The sequence below is a fragment of the Balaenoptera physalus genome, assembly GCF_965194825.1.
Source record: "Balaenoptera physalus genome assembly, chromosome: 19".
NCBI classification, from domain to species: Eukaryota; Metazoa; Chordata; class Mammalia; order Artiodactyla; family Balaenopteridae; genus Balaenoptera; species Balaenoptera physalus.
Window position 1 is genome coordinate 16718962 of NC_138900.1, and position 13923 is coordinate 16732884.

At 41.4% G+C, this 13923-nt stretch overlaps 1 protein-coding gene and 1 pseudogene across 4 annotated transcripts in view; one reads left to right on the plus strand and one right to left on the minus strand.

The window, feature by feature from the left end:
* The window catches only part of ATP4A (ATPase H+/K+ transporting subunit alpha), a gene marked incomplete at its 5' end in the record, with an annotated part of 101231 nt that overhangs the window by 16296 nt on the left and 71012 nt on the right, over window positions 1–13923 (plus strand). The gene's annotated exons all lie outside the window — the stretch shown is intronic.
* On the minus strand, window positions 3774–4723 carry LOC309648768 (claudin domain-containing protein 1 pseudogene; annotated as a pseudogene). The gene has a single exon. The product of its transcript is annotated as a claudin domain-containing protein 1 pseudogene (transcript).

A 13923-nucleotide genomic window follows, 5' to 3' on the forward strand; every position in this document is an offset into this window, starting at 1 on the left:
AAACAACAGCCATATATTGGTTCACAGTTCCGAGGGTGAGAAATCCAGGAACGGTGTGCACGAGTTCCCTGCTCAGGTTCTCACAAGGCTGAAGTCAGTGTGTTTGCTGAAATGTGTTCTCATCTGGAGCTCTGGATACTCTTCCAAGCTCACGTCGCAGAATTCAATTCCATGTGGTTTGGGGACTGAGGCCATTCTCTTTTCCTTGCTGGCTAGCTGCCAGGATCTATTCTCAGTTTCTAGAGTACACCTGCATTCCTTGCCCTGTGGTCCTGTGCATCTTCAAAGCCGTGGACAGAGAATCCCCCTCAAAATCACTCTCATACTTTGTGTCTGACTTCTTCTGTCTCTGACCTCTAGACCTATGTTTAATTTTAAAAAATATTTATTTATTTATTTTTGGCTGCGCCGGGTCTTAGTTGCAGTACACAGGATCTTTGTTGCAGCATGTGGGATCTTTTAGTTATGGCATGTGAACTCTTAGTTGTGGCATGCATGTGGGATCTAGTTCCCCAACCAGGGATCAAACCCGAGCCCCTGCATTGGGAGCGCAGAGTCTTACCCACTGGACCACGAGGGAAGTCCCTAGACCCACGTTTAAATGCCTCATCATGTGTTTAGGTTAAGCCCACCCAGATAATCTTCCTTTCTTAAGGTCAACTGTACCATATAATCACAGGAGTGATATCCCATCATATTCATAATCTCAGAGATTATATAGGATTGTACACCAGGGGCAGGATTTTTTTTGTGGTTGAGTGGTGGACACATTAGAGTTCTGCCTACCAGAGTCAGATAATATGATTTTGTATGATTTGCTTTATATGATTTAAATTCTTTGAATTTGTTAAAGTTAGTTTTATGATCAAGGATATGGTCTGTCTTTCTAAAAATTTAAAATAGATTTTAAAACAATTTAAAAGTTTACTTTCCATTTACAGTTATTACAAAATATTGGGTATATTCCCTGTGTTGTACAATACATCCTTGAGCCTATCTTACACCCAATAGTTTGTACCTGCCCTCATGACCTAAGCACTTCCCAAAGGCTCTACATCTAAGTACCATTACATCAGGGATTATGCTTCAAACATGTGAATTTTGGAAAGACACAAACATTCAATCCATAGCAAACCGTCTCAAATTAATGATGTCAGCTTCCACTTTGAGTATCTGGAAGAAGAAGAGCAAATTACAATAAAACTGAGCAGAAGAGTCTTTTCAACAAATGGTGCTGGGAAAACTGGATATCCACATGCAGAAGAATAAAGTTGGATTCTTACCTTACACCATACACCAAAATTAACTCAAACTGGATCAAAGGCCTAAAAATAAGATCTAAAACCATAAAATTCATAGAGGGAAACATTGGGAAAAGCTTCATGGCATTGGATTTGGCAATGATTTTTTGGATGTGACAACAAAAGCATAGGCAACAAAAGTAAAAATACATAAAATGGACTACATCAAAATTAAAAACTTCTGTGCATCATAGGACATAACAGTGAAAAGGCAACCTATGATGGAATGGGAGAAAATGGTTGCCAATCATATATCTGATATGGGGCTAATATCCAGAATATATAAAAACTCTACTACTCATAAAAACAAAATAATCTGATTAAAAAATGGGCAAAGGACTAGATAGTCAAAGAAGATATGCAAAAGGCCAATAAGCATATGAAAATGTGCTCAACACCATCATATCATTCCCTAATGCAAAATCAAAACCACAGTGAAATATCACCTCACACCCATCAGGATGACTACTATCAAAAGCCCCCAGAAAATAACAAGTGAAGACAAGGTAGTGCAGAAATTGGAACCCCTGCGCACTGTTGGTAGGGAATGCAAAATGGCGCAGTTGCTATGGAAAACAGTATGGCAGTTCCTCAAAAATAAAAAATTGAAAATTGAATTACCATATGATCCAACAATTTCACTTCTGGTTATATATCCAAAAGAATTGAAAACACCCATGGTTTTTTGTTTTGACTCTCTTCTCATTTTTTATTTTTTAAAAAAGACAGATTTAGGATTTTGTAAGAAATTACTAAATTAGATTTAAAAAAAAAATCTGCCAAGTACTACAGTAATGGAATAAATAAATAAGATTTTTAAAATTAATTTTATTTTATTTATTTTTGGCTGCATTGGGTCTTTGTTGCTGCACGCAGGCTTTTCTCTAGTTGCGGTGAGTAGGGGTTACTCTTAGTTGTGGTGTGCGGGCTTATTGCTGTGGCTTCTCTTGTTGTGTAGCACGGGCTCTAGGCACACGGGCTTCAGTAGCTGTGGCACGCAGGCTCAGTAGTTGTGCCTTGCGGGCTCTAGAGCGCAGGCTTAGTAGTTGTGGCGCAGGGGCTTAGTTGCTCCGCGGCATGTGGGATCTTCCCGGACCAGGGCTCGAACCCGTGTCTCCTGCATTGGCAGGCGGATTCTTAACCACTGCGCCACCAGGGAAGCCCTAAATAAGATTTTTTAAAGTTCAAAGTTTATAGACATATTTATAAAAAGATGACTGAATTAGAAGACATTAAATAATGTTGATACACACCAGGAAGTGGCTAGGCAAGGAAAGGCACATCATTTCACCACAAGAATTAAAGACCATAGCTGGAAGTTAATGACCAGCCAAAGCTTTAGGTCTTGTGGTAGTTTTCCTAACTCCAGAGAGTCATTATGGTGGATACTTCTTTATGGTACTTAGCTGAAATAAACAGATGGCAGTTGGAGAATTTTACTCTGTGACCCCAATGTAGTGTTAAAAAGAAAGCACTCTTTTAATAAACCTGGTGTATGAGGAGGGAAGGAACAAAAATCCCAAATGGTTTGGTGATACTGAAAATCCTACTGACACATTAAGGAGAGTTAAAAAAAAAAAAAGTAAAATAAGGTTCATCCTCTTGTCTGGCCGAACTGGAATTCTTGCAGCTACAAAGTTAAAATTCCACATAAACACTTCCTTTCTTGTAAACAGACACAGTATAGATAAACAGCTGTGATATGTCACCTCAGATGAAGCTATATGCCAATATTTAGGGGAAAAGAGCTTAGATAATTTCCTTTTTTAAAAAAAAATTATTTATTTAGGTTGTGCCGGGTCTTACTTGTGGTATGTGGGATCTTTAGTTGTGGCATGTGGACTTCTTAGTTGCGGTATGCAGACTCTTAGTTGTGGCATGCATTCAGGATCTAGTTCCCCAACCAGGGATTGAACCCAGTCCCCCTGCATTGGAAGCACAGAGTCTTACCCACTGGACCACCAGGGAAGCCCTGATAATTTCCTTATTTTATTATAAATAGCCTAAGTCCTTGAAAATAGCACTAATACCTCTGGCTGACTGGCTATCTGCAACAGCAAGTGAATATAAGTTTTGACAATGATAAGAGGTTTCCCAAAGAAACTAGAGTTTCCCGTTAAACTGATACAGTTACTTTACTGAAAAGTCTAACAGACATCAGCAGAACTTGCTTTGGGTCAACCTCCTACTACCAGTTTTCTTTCACAAATTTGTGCCAAGAGTCTACCCATTTTTTTTCTGTCTGGACTCTGAACCTAGATTAGTTTGTCTGAAAGATAGAATCACTCAGGTTCCATATAAATTTTAGTGGTATTAAGAAAAAACCATCTGTGTGAATAAATAAAATGGATTTTCAGGATAAAATGGTAAATTCACCCAAAAAAGGTTAAAAACAATTGGGGGGGAGATAAGGGAAAATATTAATATAAAAAAAATCATAAAAATGGCAATTGTAAAGCAGGCAGCTTCCACTCATGCCACATGATATGCCTTCATGAAGGTGTACTCTTTCCGGTCGGTATGAGCGGCCCAGATGAAGAGAGCAGAGCCATGAACTGTAAGGGAGCTGAGACGCAAGCCAGGCAGAAGGACCATCTGAATTCACCAGACACATTCTCAGGCAGCTCTGATTTCTGGTGAAGTAGTTCAATTCCAGCAACGTAACAACTCACTGAGCCCAGTGTACACAAACCTGCAAGGAGATGGAGCATACCTGTGGCAATGGTGGGATACAGGCTTTGGCAGATACAAGCACAAAGTCCAATCAAAGCCCCAAAGCACATCAAACCTAGACTAACAAAAGGTAAAAGGAACTGGCAACGCCAAAGATAGGTCCGAAGCAGATCAATCCCACTATTGTGCTTTCCAGGATCAGCAAATTTCTACAGGAACTGCTCATTTAGCGTGAAACTCATGCATTTTGTGACCATATCAAATGACTCTGTCCTTTCTGGTGGGCTATACCAGTATGTGTTTTGGGGTATAGTGATGCACCATCTCCACAATCCCACTGTGCCATTATATCAGAAAATTGCATCATTATGTCTTTTCATCTGCCTCATCACTAGCAAAGTCGTTCCAGATGCTTTTGTTCAAATCGCTGGAATTTTCTTGAACTGAACTTTGATACTTATACCAGAAGTCTGTGCCAATTGAGACTGCCATGTAGATGGTAGAAATGAGCACACAAGCAATTACAAATGCTGTAGCAAAATGGTTATCCATACTGGCATTCTGACTGCTCGCCCATCCTCCTGCTCTGCCAGCTTCACCCTCAAGCTCAAACCACAGCACCCTACTCTCCCCGCAACCCCTCTGATGCAGTTCCCAGCAGAGCCCACCTCCTCCATTGAAAACACCTATGTTTTCAAAAGAATTTGCATACCCATGTTCATAACAGCATTATTCACAATACCAAAAGATGATAGCAACCCAAGTGTCTATTAATGGATGAATGGCTAAAAAAGTGATATATATATATATATATATAATTCAGCCTTAAAAGGGTAGGGAATTCTGATAAATGCTACAGCATGGATAGACCTTAAGGACATTATGCTAAGTGAAGTAAGCTAGTTACGAAAAGACAAACACTGTATGATCTACACTTATTTACACTTAAGGAATCTAAGAGTAGTCAAATTCATAGAGACCGAAAGTAAAATGGTGGTTGCCAGGGGCTGGTGGCAAGGAGAGAATGGGAGTTGTGTTTAATAGGTATAGAGTTTCACTTTCACAAGATGAAAACTGTTCTGGAGATTGGTTGAACATCAATGTGAAGTGTACTTAACACCACTGAACTGTACATTTAAAATTTGTAAGGTGGTAAAATTTGTGTTATGTGTACTTTACCACAATTTTTAAAATGCCATTTACAATAGTGTCAAAAATATTAAATAATTTGAGATAAATATGACAAAGTTATGCAATATCTGTACATTGAAAACTACAAAACATTGCTGAGAGATTTAAAAGAAGACCTATGTAAATGGGGAGATATACCCTGCTCACTGATAAGAAGACATAAAATATTGCTAAGATGTCAGTTCTCTTCAAATTTATCTATAGAATCAATGCAATTCCAATGAAAATATCCACAGGCCTTTAAAAAAATTTTTTTAAAGAAATTTACAAGATTATTCACAAATTCAGATGTAAATAAAAAAGAACTAGAATAGCCAAAACGACTTTGAAAAAGAGGAACAGAGTGGGAGAACTCCACTCTTTGACTTCAATTCCTGTTATAAGGCACAGAAATCAAGGAAGTGTGGTATTAATCTCAAGATAGAGAAATACATTAATGGAAGGGTGCAACCTATTTTTAGTCCAGAAATAGATCTTAACATATATGAGTATTTGAATTTTTAAAAATGTGCAGAGGCAATTCAGTGGAGAAGGCCTGTGTTTTCAATAAATGTCCCAGGAATAAGTGGATATCTGTATGCAAAGAATAAACTTAGATGCATACTTTGCATTCAATAAAAATGAACTCAACATGGATCCTTGACCTAAATGTAAACTACAACTATAAAAGAGAGGTTGTAAAAGAAACCATGGGTTAGGCAAGGATTTCTTAGATTCGACAATAAAAACATGATCTGTTAAAAAAAAAAAAAGAAAAGAAAATGGCCATCATCAAAGTTAAAACTTCTGGTCTTCAAAAGACACTCTTAAGAGAATTGAAAGACAAGAGACAGGCTGGAAAATCTGGTAAAGGACTTGATTCCAGAATATATCATGAACTCTGAAAACTCAATAATAGAAAAGAAACAATCTAATAAAAATGGGCAAAAGATTTGAACAACCACTTCACCAAATAGATGTATTGATGGTAAATAAGTACTCGGAAAGATACTCAATATTTGTCAGTAGGAAAATGCATATTAAAATCACAGCGAGATACCATTACACACCTAGTAGAATGGCTAAAATAAAAAAGACTAACCATATCATGGGAAAGATATGGGGCGGTTGGAACTCTCTTACATGGCTTATAGGAATGTAAAATAGTATAATCACTTTAGGAAAACACTTTGTCAGTTTCTTAAAAGCTAAACGTGCATCTACCATATGATCTAGCCATCCCACTGCGAGGTATTTATCTATAAGGAATGAAAGCATATACCCATACAAAGACTTGTATTTGAATGCTCATAGCAGCTTTATTTGTAATAGGCAAAAATTGGAAACCATCCAATTGTCCACGAACAGGTTAACGGATAAACAGACTGTGGCATATTCATATAATGGAGTAGTCAGCAATAAAAGGTGAACTGTTGATAATGGAACAGCATTGATGAATCTCAAAATAATTACGCTGACTGAAAGAAACCAGAGAAAAGGAGGGCACATACTCTATGATTCCAGTTACATAAAATTCTAAAAAATGCAGACTAATCTATAGTGACAGAAAACAGATCAGTGGTTACCTGGGGAGAGGTGGGAGGGAGGAATGACAAAGTGGCAGGAGAAATAATTTGGAGGTGACAGATATGTTCATTGTCTTGATTGTGGTAATGGTTTCATGAGTGTATACATTTGTCAAAACTCATCACATTGTATTTTAAATATCATGTTGTCAATTTTACCTTGTAAAGCTCTGAAAGATTAAGTTAGTAAAAGAGCAACAGTAAACTCTGGAAGTAAAAAGATATTAAAGGTAAGACTAAACTTTTTTCTTTAGGGTTTAAAAAACCTAAATGGCATATGCACACTACTATATGTAAAATAGATCATCAGCAGGGATCTACTGTATAGCACAGGGAGCCATACTCAATACTCTGTAATAACCTATGTGGGAAAAGAATCTGAAAAAGAATAGATATATGAACATGTATAATTAAATCACTTTGCTGTACCCCTGAAACTAACACAACATTGTGAATCAACTATACTCCAATACAAAATAAAAAATTTAAAAAATTAAAAAATAAATGCCTGGAAATTACACTTTGTGTTTACAGATCTGAATTTCCATGACCCCAGATTGTAAGTGATCCATCCTGTATTTAAAAACAGAGACTGACTCAATATTCCAGATACAGTTTAAAATATTTTTAAAATTTTTATTACATTTTGGCTGTGCCACGTGGCATGTGGGATCTTAGTTCCCTGACCAGGGATTAAACCTGCGCGCCCTGTAGTGGAAGCGTGAAGTCTTAACCACTGGACCGCCAGGTAAGTCCCAATTCCAGATACATTGTAAGAACAGTGCAGCTGACTTTAAACCTGAGTAACTCTCAAGCGACACAGATAAGAGCAATTCCAGTTGTAATTAGACACATTGAGAAGCTCATGGACATTGTAAATGTGCCAGAGGGGAGAGAACAATTTTGTCCATCTCAGCTTTTTTGTTTGTTTAGTATAATAGAGAGAAATCTTCTCTAACATAACATCAAGTCATGGAACGCAGTTCTACACACAACACCTGAGGCCAGAAAAAATTGGGCCAGCGCAAGGTTTTGTACTCAACATGGTAATCACGTGCACTTCTGTCGGCTTTTAATTGATGGATTGAAAGTTGGTCAGATTCATAGCAAAGCACATTCTTCAACTGCCATTTTAATTATTTTTCTTTTACTTTTCATTCTTGATGTTCAGTCTTCCTAAAAAAACTATCACAGGTATATTTGTTCCTACAGACTAGAATTAAGGTGGCACACATAGTTGGTCCCCAATCCTGAAATTCTCATTTTATCCAGGTACTTGGCCACCTGGAGTAAAGACTGCATTTTCCAGGTTCCCTGGGAGCCAGCCAGAGGAGTCCATGTGATTAAACTCTGGACAATGTGATGGGAGCAGAATAGGTGTGTGTGTGTGTGTGTGTGTGTGTGTGTGTGTGTGTGTGTGTGTGTGTGTAGAACTTCCTGGAAGTGACCTAAAAGGGAGCAAGCATTTCATTTTTTCCCCCTCTTCTTCTATCCCACTCACGGCCTGAGATGAAGATGAGTCTGCTCGTCATGGTCCTGGCCCACGACCACAAACACAGTGGAAAACTATCAAGAACAAGGTGATGAAAGTGCAGAGGGTAGAACAGGCATTGAAGCAGAGGGTGGTGGGAGGGCTGACCTGGGCTTAGATCACGTCTCCCTGGTGGTTGGCTCTCTGGGTCTGTGCGTTGGGGGGAGGGTTGGGGAGGAAGAAGCACACAGGGGACAGTGACAGTGGTTGGGCAGGGCTGCCACCTATAGCTGTTCAGGTTTTGCACTCATTGCCCAGGACCTGACCTGGCAGGGGAGTGGGTGGGAGCTGCTTCATTTGCCCAGGGGAATGGGTACCTCTTCTGACTCACACAAGGCCTCCTCAGAAGCTAGTGTTGGCCCTGAGGCTGGGCCACAGTGGGTGGGGTGTGCTGGGCATTTGGAGAGAGGTGAGGCAAGCCAGGATGCCAGGGGGGAAAGATGACTGAGGTGGCAGAGGGGGCTGGGTAATCCTCAGCCAGAGGCTGCCCCTGTATTTTCAACCTCGGTGGGGCCTGTGGCTCCTTGTCTGCCGCTGGCTTCTCTGCCACCATCTCAGCATCCTGCAGTTGGGCTCCGTCTCAGGGTCTGGGGAGGTTCTATGGATCTATGGTAGCTTCATCTGTGGGCTAGGCAAGAGAGGCTAAGGCTCAGGAGGCTGCTTTCTCACTCGGCTGAGGCTGTAGTTTTAGTCCCTTTGTTCCTCTCTCCATGAATTTCTTTGCCTCGTACTATATCTAAATCTTCAATATCCTATCCTCTAGCCTCTCCACTCACAAACTGCCCCTTAGTATCCTGCAGCCGCAGATACATTCCTTCTCTAAACAGACACATACAGATCCATGCAGAAACCACGTCTGCCTCCACTTTCTAAATCCGGAAGCGTGTCCCCAGGATTAAGAGAGGTGTTATGGGCAGAATCGTTTCCCCTTCAAAATCGTATGTTGGAGCTCTAACCCCCAGTACCTCTGATTGTGACTGTATTTGGATATATGTATGGCCTTTAAAGAGATAATTAATTTAAAATGGAGTTATTAGGGTGGGCCCTAATGCAATATGACTGGTGTCCTTAAAAGAAGAGATTAGGGTACAAACAACACAGACAGAGGGACAACCATGTGAGGACACAGCTAGAAGGTGGCCATCTGCAAGCCATAGAGCCAGGCTTCAGAAGAAACCAAGCCTGCTGGCACCTTGATCTTGGACTTTCAGCTTCCAAAATTGTGAGAAAATGAATATCCATTGTTTGAACGTCTTGATCTGTGGCATTTTGTCCTGGCAGCCCTAGCAAACTAATACAAGAGGCGTACCTATCCCTGGACAATTTCTGGACACCTTCTAGCTGCTACAAGACCTTCAGGGTAAACTTAGGCAGAAATATCGAGGCACCTAACAGGAAAACAAGACAACTCCAAAGACAGTGACAAAAACCTCTCCAAACGTCTTAGCCAGAGAAGCCTACAAGATGCATCTTCTTACATATTAAAGTTGGGGAATTCCTTAATGATTTCGTATATGAAGCTCTTCTTCAGCTCCTAGAAAATCCCAGCTGACTCACTAACAGCCTCACAGAGAGCCATCGTACTCCTCATTGACCTTCGATGACACCTGGAGCTGTTTCTCTGTCACCCCACAACAACCTCCTGTAAGACTCACCCTTTGCTGTAGTACGCCCACCAAGGCCACACAGCCTGCCTTGATCCCTTCTCACACTCTTCACACTAACATCCCTGACTTGCTAAACAAAATGTGATAGCCCCCTAACCCTCATGCACAGCGAGAAGCAACTTCACCAACCCCATGTGAGAGCCTTCACTGTTGTCCTGTGAGGACAAGTGGGCCGCTGTAACACATCCCCAGACCCTCCCTAACATTGTCAGTAACCTCTTCATTTCGCACACCAACCATTTATAACATCTCTTTGGCACCTACAAGTCTTCGCCACCTGCAGTTACCTCTGGACTGATACCCTCTGTGAATGCTCTCCACACATCATCCAGAGCACCCCCAGTGACCAAGCCAAAAACCCCAGGCTGACTCCCATCTAGTTTGCACTTTCTCTTACAAAAGGCCACTTACCTCTAATGACAGCCCTCAGTGAGCCAGTTTAACAGCCCACTTGCCCTGATATAGCCAGTCTTTCCTGACGTGGTCCCTCTGTCCCGATATGACCCCTTTGTACTGTTATGATAACTTCACTGTCCTCCATAACCCCAAATGTTCTGATTTCCCCCCAGTGTCCTTCCAAGCCTTCCTCACTGTCATGAAACAGACTCCTTAGCATGCTGCTAGATCCCCTGTCTGCTCTGATAACATGTTTTTTCCTGTCCCCTTCCATCCACGGTTGTCCCAATACTCCCTTCTCAACAGAGCCCGTTATCTGTACCACCTGCATCATGCCCTGTCTCTCCGAAGGGTCCCCCCATCACTGCACCTGTCTTTCTGTCCCCAGATAACAGCCTCACTGCCTAGCGATTGTGCACAAGTTTAAAATCACCTCGGAGGGAAGCTTCTGCCCACCCAACCTCTGGGCCAGGGCTCTCTGCCCAGCATCCTGATTGGCTCCACACCTCTTGAGGGTGTGGCTTTTTAGTTCCAGGCCTCACCTTGTTCTTGGACTTGCCCCAGAATATCCAGCAACCAGGTCTATCTCTGCATTCCTGGGGCTCCAGGTTCTGAATTTCAGAGTGCAGGGCTGAGTCAAGGATGTTGGTGGATGTCTGAAGCAGAGTGAACTTAGGGGTGGCCTTATGATTTGAGGGTGTCCAGGTCTGGAGGTACCCAAGTTCCCAAGCCGACTCCTGTTTTATGAAGGTGGCCAGGTCCAGAGGTCCCTGAGCTCTGGGTTCGTCAGTTATCAGGGTTCAGAGCTGCCTGAATTAATCCATTTTTGTGGGTGTCTGTTGGGTCGCAACCTCAGGAGTTTCCCGTGTGAAATCTGAACCTGGCCCCCCATACATGGAGGATAGACCGATAAAAGAGGCAGGCCACTCCAGATTGGTAGGTGTAAGTTTTGATAAGCAAGGAAACTTACATACCAGGCTGGTCTTGGGCAGCTGTAGGATGAGCAGACCTCTGCGCCTGCCTGCCAGCATCTTAAAAGTTTAAATAGAGACCTTAACTGGGCTCAGTCTTGTATTCAGCCCAGATGGTCTCAACGACACCTTACTCTCTAAAGGCTACGTTCCTTGGAAAGGTTCCCACTGTGGCAGCGGTGGGCAGAGTGTACATTCCCAGGACAGGGGAGGGGTAAGGAGCTTCTGATTGCCCGAGTCTAGCTTGTGGCTAAACCGGTGGTCACATCCTCTTGACGACTTCCTCCAGCAGTGGCCTGGTCTGGAGGTGTCTGAGTTCTGTGGCCCTCTTGTTATGAGGTGTCTGGGTCCAGTGGTATTTACGTTCTGGGTTGTCCTCTGCTCCTGAAGGTGACCAGGTACAGAGGATGAGGGCAAACCTGCAAAAGAGACTGTGAAAGAGCTGCCAGCAGTTAGGAGGAGAATGGAGAACTTTTCCTCAGAAGCCACGTGAAGAATATATTTGCAGATGGAGGGAGAGATCAAGTGGACCAACTGAGGGACCCAGAAGATGAGTCCCGGAAGGTGAAGAGCTGGAAACATTTGTCAGAGGAAACTAAGGACTACTACGCACCCAAACAACAACTCTGCACCATCAAGTGTACCTGCACATATGGAGTGAAGTGCAAAATACACATAGGATTGATTTACAGCAACATGAGTTCAGTGGTTTCTTCCAGAGATGGAGGGAGGGAAGAACAAAATAGAGAAGAAGGGGACAGGGGCTTAATTTGTACTGACAACATTTTATTTCTAAAAATAAAAGATCTGATGCAAATATAGGAAAATGCTTGCATCTGTTAAATCTGGATGGTATGTGGGGGTCTGTTAGACTCATTTTCTATACAGTTTTTAGATTTGAAACCTTTATCTAAATAAATTAAGAAATTAAAATTTTTTAAAAAGTGAAGAAGAACATTCTGGTTGTTCTGTGGAGGTTGGGTCAGAGGAGGAGGCTGAGACCAGGGCATGGACCAGGGCAGATGATGGCAGGGCTGAAGCATAGCAGGGGGCTAGGGGGAGAGAGAGTTTTGTTCAGTAATATGTCCCCTGTGCCTGGCACAACAACAGATGCACAATAAAAGTTTGCTAAATGAAAGAACAACTCACAACCCTGTCTTATGGTGAGTCTGCCTTCCCCTCTGGACTGTGGATTTCCTGAGGGCAGAGATGGGGTCTGTCTTGGTCACTGATGTGTTCCCAGCATCATCCAGCACAGAGACAGGGATGGAGGGGGTTGGGAGGTTCTACAGGACGGTGGCTGTATGAGCAAAATATTCCTGTGAGCAGATCGTTGTCAGATGGAAGGTGAAGAACGAGTGTTGGGTTTCCTCATCAGGAGAGGTGGAAATAGGGAACATCTTTGAGATTTTTTCATAAGCACCTACAAGGATTCTTACCGGGAGGAGGAGAGAACCCTACCTATTTTGGAGCGTGGGAGATATGTGACATTACTTACTGCCACATTGGCCTCCTTTTTTTCCCTTGAATTGCCAAGCTCATTCCAGCTTATGGACCTTTCCACTTGTTATTCCCACTCTGTGGGAACTCTGTTCTCACAGTTCTTGGAACAGCTCTCACACTTTGGCTTCAGTGTCTCAGCTCAGGGAAGATCTTAGAAAGATGTCCATTGGCTGCCTAGTCTGGGACTACATTTCCCAGAGGTTCCTGCATTCAGATGAGGCCATGAGACTAGTTCTGTCCCATGGACTGAAAGCAAAATGATAGTTGGTATTTTAGGTTTAAAGCTTTATTAAAAAAATTTTACCCTGCTTTATTGAGTTATAATTGACAAAATTGTAATATATTTAAAGTGTACAACATGGTGATTTAATATGCATATACACTGTGGAGTTATTACTACAAAAAGTTAATTAATACATCTATTACCTCTATAGTTAACCTTTGGTGAGACTGCTTAAGATCTACTCTCAGCAAATTTTAATATATAATATGGTATTGTTAACCATAGTCACCTTGTTATATAGTACACCCTCAGACCTTTTTCATCTTACAACTGAAAATTTGTATGCTTTTACCAACCTGTCTCCATTTTCTCCACCACCCAGCTCCTGGAAAACACTATTCTACTTTCTGTTTCTATGAGTTTGGCTTTTTAAGATTCCACATAAGTGATATCACACATTGTCTTTCTCTGTCTGACTTATTTCACTTAGCATAATGCCTTCAAGTTGCATTCATGTTGTTACAAATGGCAGTATTCATATTTTTCATTAATTTCTCAAATTGATAATTTTTATTTGTATATTGCCCACTAGCTCAATTGTGGAGTAGGATCTGTTTTTGATATCTTCAATCTGTCATGGACTGATCCTTTTGGTCTATACCCTGTTCAACAAGACAAGGCTCTTGATCATAAACTTGGATGTCATAACAATGTCAGATTGCTGTGTTTCTAAGCATTTACTAGCAATTTCTGTACTTATCTTGTTGCAGACCATTAACAGTTGGTGGACCAGTACTGTCAGTGCTTTAGCTTATTACCCTGTTTTATTTTCTCCATAGCATTTTCCATTCCCTGTAATTATCTTGTTTATTTAACGGTCTATTTGTTTATGGTTTTCTTCC